We start from the raw sequence: 6,181 nt of genomic DNA, 5'->3' as shown, positions 1-6,181 counted from the left end.
CACCAAGATCCAACCATGGCGGTCGCCTCTCCCCTGCTTCAAGCATGGTGGCCGCCTCCCCCTGCTTCAACCACAACGGCCCTCCCTCCATGCGCGCCGCCAACCGCCTCCGTCGCCTTGATCCGGCCAACCACCACGGCCCACCGTCTCGCCTTCCTCGGGGCGCCCCGCCCACCCTCCATATGCGGCCAGCGCCCGTGGTCGTTTCCTGGATCCCGGCGACCACATCCATCCACCACGCACTGCCACAGAGGACCCGCGCTCAAATCCCTCCTCCGCAGTGGTGTTCGAACCGCAGCATGGGGTACCGTTGACCTTCTGCCGGAGGCCGCTTTGACGTCGCCGGAAGCCACTCCCTCTCCACGCGCACGACCAGTCTCGCCTCCTCCCGGCGCGCCGCCGCCCCGACTCCTCCCTGTGTGCCGCCTCTCGACGCGCCGCCACTTGTCCTCCCGGTGCGAGGCCGTCGTACCCACCTCCTCCTGGCGCGCCGTTGCCCAGCCTCCTTCCGGCGCGAGGCTTGCCATCTCCTTCAGGGCGAGGTGGGTTTGGACTTCAGCCCCTCCCGCTCCTCCCGGGCACTGCCACGCGTTCCCACCCAGAACCCCGCTTGCTCCAGTGCGCCGCTGCTGGTCCCTGCCCTGCACCCCCGTCCTCCCATGCGCAGCTGAGCGTCCCCGCCCTGAACCTTGCCTCCTCCAGCCGGCTCAGCCCTGCCCTGCACCCTACCTATGCTTTATGTCCACGGCCGACTATCTGATGTTTGTCTATCACTAGGTGCTAATTCTTTATCTAATTGATTCTGATCTACAACAAACAGTGTTCCCAAATCTGCAGAAGGAGCTCCTTATTTTTTATGTCTGAAGTTCAGGTGCACCATGGAGACTACTGCGGCCGTTCGAAATACTAGCAGGCGCCGTGCTAGCCAGCTGCAGGTCACGGTCTCCTCGAGTTGCAGGTCGTCTAAATCTGGAGTTCTGGACTATTTGATCTACCGGGTTGGCCTGCGCCGGCCGTCGAAGCCTACCGAGGTGGTGCCACACTGCTGCCTGCATCTCCCCGCTCTTTAGGTTTAGAAAAGTTCATCCTGGCGTGGAGTGAAAGTTCAGCTGGTGGAGCGCTGGCAACAACAACGTTTTACTGTGTTGTGTAGCCTACGGCTGCAGCACCATTTTCCTCCTGAGACTGTTTTAATTCTTGTGTTTCTGCTACTGTCAACCGAGAAGAATAGCCAGCACTGAGCTACTACTGTTTGTTTTGCTTTAACAGCCAATTTAGGCGTTACCACGAAGAAGACAAAGCAAGAAAATTATGGAGTGAAAGAGATAAAAGAGTAGTGTGCCTACATGGTGTGGATATGAAACGTGTTGTGTGTGAGAGGATAAGGAATGTGTGTTACTATTCAGTGATAAAAACAATTTGTGGTTCAGAGAAAAAGCAATGTTCTATTACCTAGTGCTCATGATTAGCTATAAAGCTTGTCTTTTTTAACTCCGATTCACACTGGAACATAAAAATATGAAATACCTGACAATAAACAAGAAAAATAACATTCAAAAAAGCCAAAAACTTCAATGAGATAAACAAGTATATATCATTTAGTCTCTCACTTCAAGACACATGAGAAAAAAACAAAGATTATATGTGTGACCATGCAATGTGCTCTAGTGTCCTCGATTAGCTCCTGATAAGTAATAGCTGTATGCGAGCATGTGGACAAAATAACCCAATAAAAATATTGTTCATAAAAACAAAAAAGAAAACAAAAAAAGATAAACCCAATAAATGTTCATAGAAAAAATTATGAGAAGTTCGAACTGTTAAAATCTAGAAGCTCAAAATAATAAAATAAATCCAAAATTTTCTAGTACTCGCATCCCACCTCTTTTCACGCAAAAAAATAGAAGGTCTCTCATGAAAACAAAAAAAAAGGAATTTGACAAATGAATTGTACGAAAAACCTAGATATGTAGCAAAAAGGAAAAAATTATACGTGTTTAACTTAAAAATAAAAATCGTGAAATTCCTTATAGGGTATAATGGATCAGTTTTATTTCCCCCATTTCTCAAATAAATACATGGAAGTTCAAAATAAAAAAGCGGAGAAGTTCAAACTAAAATAACAGAGTAGTTTGCTGTTTAAAACAACTAAGATTTTTTTTCATTACTAAATAATAAAAAGTGAGAAGTCCAAACAAAAAATAAAGCACTTTAAAATTTATAAAAAAAATGAAAGAAGTTCAAAATTTTGAAACAAAGAAATTTAAAAAACTCGAGTTTCCTCGTTATTAAAGAATAAAACTAAGAAGTTCAAATTAAAATAAGAGAGAAGTTCAAAGTTTATAAAAACCTCAGATTCTTGTTCCAAAGAATAACTCATAAGTTCAAATTAAAATAAGAGAACAACAAAAAAAAATTCAAAAAGATTTTCCCTGTTTTTTTTTTAAAAAATCTGATTTTCCATGATACTAAAGATTAAACCAAGAAGTTCAGGTTGTGTAACTCAGAAAGCTCAGGATTTTTCCCGTTACTAAAAGAAATAAACCATGAAGTCCATATTAAAAAGATGGAGAAGTTCGATGATTATAGAAAACTCAGATTTTCCTCGTTATTAAAGAATGGAAACAAGAAGTTCAAAAATAAAAAACAAGAAGTTTAACTTTTAAAAATATAGCGCTTCAAAATTTCATAAAAAAGGATTAAGAAATAAACCACGAAGTCCATATTAAAAAGATGGAGAAGTTTGATAATTCTAGAAAACTCGGATTTTCCTCGTAATTAAAGAATGGAAATAAGAAGTTCAAAAAAAATAACTTCTAAAAAAGTTGTTGCTAGAAGTTCAAGTGCTCTGTCCAGGGAAGTTCAAAAAATTCTTGTGAGAGAGGTTGAACAAAAATACATGACAGAAGTTCAAGATGAAAATAGCGGGAAGTTCAACTACTACACGAACTGCGTTTCAGATAGGAAAATAAGAATAGAAAACAAAAAGCTTAAAAGATTTTGTTGCTAGAAGTTCACGTGCTACTCCCGGTGGAAGTTCGAGATCTCTAGTGTGAGACGTCCGACCTTCAGTTACATGTAAAAAACAGGCAAAAAAGACGTTGTTTTACGCATTCAAAAATATATTTTGAACTGTTGCGAGTATGAAAAACTCATCAACACAAAAAATTTGCGTGTTTTTAATAGCTTTCCATCGGTATATCATTTGCTCAATTACGGTAAGTGGTTTGAGAATTACGGGCGAAAAACATCACGTCAGAAAACAGAGTGAAGTTCAAGCACACATGCTCCAGAAGTTCAACTACTTCACGCAGTGCATTTTCGTTCACGATGAACGTAGAAATCATGATCTCGCCATTTTCTAATTTACCTCGAAATGACGGTAATATCATTTGTGTAAGTTCAAGTCCTTGGTCAGAGAAAGTTAAAAAAATATTGTGAGAGACGTTTGTACAAAAGGAATATTATTTGTCTAACACTTACGAATGGATGAGAAAATTACAAAAAAAAACGTCCCAGAAGTTCAATGTGAAAACAATAGGAAGTTCAACTACTACGCTAAATGAATTTCAGATGAAAAACTTTCAGAATCGTCGCGAGTATGAAAAAATGATCAACACGGGAAAGTTGCATGTTTACAGCTGCTTTCTATCGGTATATCACCGGCTCAATTCCCGCGAGTGGGATGGAGAGCTACGAGCAGTGGATGAAAATCTACGAGCAAAAAAATCATGTGAAAAACAGAGTGAAGTTCAGGTACACGCACCGAGAAGTTCAGGTTCTTCACGCGGTGCATTTTCGAAGAATCTGTTTCGCGGTAGAAGCAGAACGAATGATCCCGCCGTTTTCGGAATTACTTGAAAACGGCTAGGAATCAGAGAAAACCATCAACATGGAAAAGTTTCGCATTTTCCGTAGCTTTTCAACAGTATATTATTTGCCCAATTACGATAAAGTTTGTAGAAATTATGGCGAAAATACATTTTTCGCCATTTTCGAAACTGGCTTAAAACCGTAAAGAATTGAGAGAAACAATACATACCAAAAAGTTTTGCATTTGTGCAAGCTTTCCAACGCCATATCACTTGCTGCATTCGAACGCACGGTTAAAATATTAGCTCGGAAATACGAATACGGTAGGACTTGGACCATTTTCTTAATTACTCTTAAACTATTCAAAATTAGAAAAAAAAACTTTCCATATGAAAAAGTAGCGCATTTTCATAAGCTTTCCAATGCCATATCATATGCCTCCATTGGATTAGCTGTTTAGAAATGACATCGAAAAAACAAACTCGGCTGTTCGGTTTACAAAATTTTATATTTTTTCAAATTACTCTTTAACCATAGGGAATTAGAAAAAACTTTCAACATGTGGAAGGAACGGTTTTACAGCAGATTTCCAACGCCATATTATATGCCTCATTCCGATAAACGGTTTAGAAATGCGATCAAAATTACGATTCACATTTTTTGTGTGAAGAAAAAACAGTTTTCAAAACTGCTCTTAAACCGCTTACATTTTGCGAAAAATTTAACTTGGGTCATGATACTCGTGTCCATAGCTTTCCAACGGTATATAGCAAGCCATATTTGGGCAATGTTGCGGGAAGTTCAACCTAGCACAGGGGGAAGTTTAGGTCGAACAACTCAGGCAGTAAAATCGCAAAAAACGCGAGTTCTTCATGACCCGAGTGCAAAATCCACCTATGAGCGAGATTCCTATCTAAAACGAGTATTTAGTTGCTAAACGGTTTAGAAATGCGATCGAAAATACGATCCATGTTTTTTGTATGAAGAAAAAACGGTTTTCAAAATTTCGATAAAGGTCGGGTTCGTACAGAGGGAAGTTCAGGCGCTTGTACAAGCAAAAATACGTCATAGAAGTTCAACGCAAAAATAGCATGAAGTTCAACTACTACGCTGAATGAATTTCAGATGAAAAACTTTCAAAATCGTCGCGAGTATGAAAAATGATCAACACGGGAAAGTTGCGTGTTTACAGCAGCTTTCCATCGGTATATCACCCGCTCAATTCCCGTGAGCGGGATGGAGAGCTACGAGCAGTGGATGAAGATCTACGAGCAAAAAATCACATGAAAAACAGAGTGAAGTTCAGGTACACGCACCGAGAAGTTTAGGTTCTTCACGCGATGCATTTTTGAAGAATCTGTTTCGCGGTAGAGGCAGAACGAATGATCCCGCCATTTTCAGAATTACTTGAAAACGGCTAGGAATCAGAGAAAACCATCAACATGAAAAAGTTTCGCATTTTCTGTAGCTTTTGAACAGTATATTATTTGCCCAATTACGATAAAGTTTGTAGAAATTACGGCGAAAATACATTTTTCGCCATTTTCGAATCTGAGTTAAAACCGTAAAGAATTGAGAGAACCAATACATACCAAAAAGTTTCGCATTTGTTCAAGCTTTCCAATGCCATATCATTTGCTGCATTCGCATGCACGGTTAAAAAATTAGCTCGAAAATACGAACTCGGTAGGACTTGGACCATTTTCTAAATTACTCTTAAACCATTCAAAATTAGAAAAAACTTTTCAAGATGAAAAAGTAGCGCATTGTCATAAGCTTTCCAACTCCATAGCATATGCCTCCATTGGATTAGCCGTTTAGAAATGACATCGAAAAAACGAACTCAGCTGTTTGGTTTACGAAATTTTACGTTTTTTCAAATTACTCTTTAACCATAGGGAATTAGAAAAAACTTTCAACATGTGGAAGGAGCGGTTTTGCAGCAGATTTCCAACGCCATATTATATGCCTCATTCCGATAAACGGTTTAGAAATGCGATCGAAATTACGGTTCACGTTTTTTGTGTGAAGAAAAAGCAGTTTTCAAAACTGCTCTTAAACCGCTTACATTTTGCGAAAAATTTAACTTGGGTCATGATACTCGTGTCCATAGCTTTCCAGCGGTATATAGCAAGCCCTATTTGGTCAATGTTGCGGGAAGTTCAACCTAGCACAGGGGGAAGTTCAGGTCGAACAACTCAGGCAGTAAAATCGCAAAAAACGCGAGTTCTTCATGACCCGAGTGCAAAATCCGCCTATGAGCGAGATTCCTATCTAAAACGAGTATTTAGTTGCTAAACGGTTTAGAAATGCGATCGAAAATACGATCCATGTTTTTTGTATGAAAAAAGCGGTTTTCAAAATTTCG

The 6,181-nt window shown here is 40.1% G+C and overlaps 1 long non-coding RNA gene across 1 annotated transcript; it reads left to right on the top strand.

The window, feature by feature from the left end:
• The first annotated feature begins 6 nt into the window (after positions 1-6).
• On the top strand, positions 7-1,462 carry LOC119341524. Its single transcript, XR_005165141.1, has 2 exons — positions 7-777; positions 872-1,462. It is a non-coding gene; the product is annotated as an uncharacterized LOC119341524 (long non-coding RNA).
• The last annotated feature ends 4,719 nt before the right edge of the window (positions 1,463-6,181 follow it).

The sequence above is a fragment of the Triticum dicoccoides genome, chromosome 7B (genome assembly GCF_002162155.2).
Source record: "Triticum dicoccoides isolate Atlit2015 ecotype Zavitan chromosome 7B, WEW_v2.0, whole genome shotgun sequence".
NCBI classification, from domain to species: Eukaryota; Viridiplantae; Streptophyta; class Magnoliopsida; order Poales; family Poaceae; genus Triticum; species Triticum dicoccoides.
Note: the sequence above shows the minus strand (reverse complement) of the source record. Positions and strands in the feature narration are given on the sequence as shown.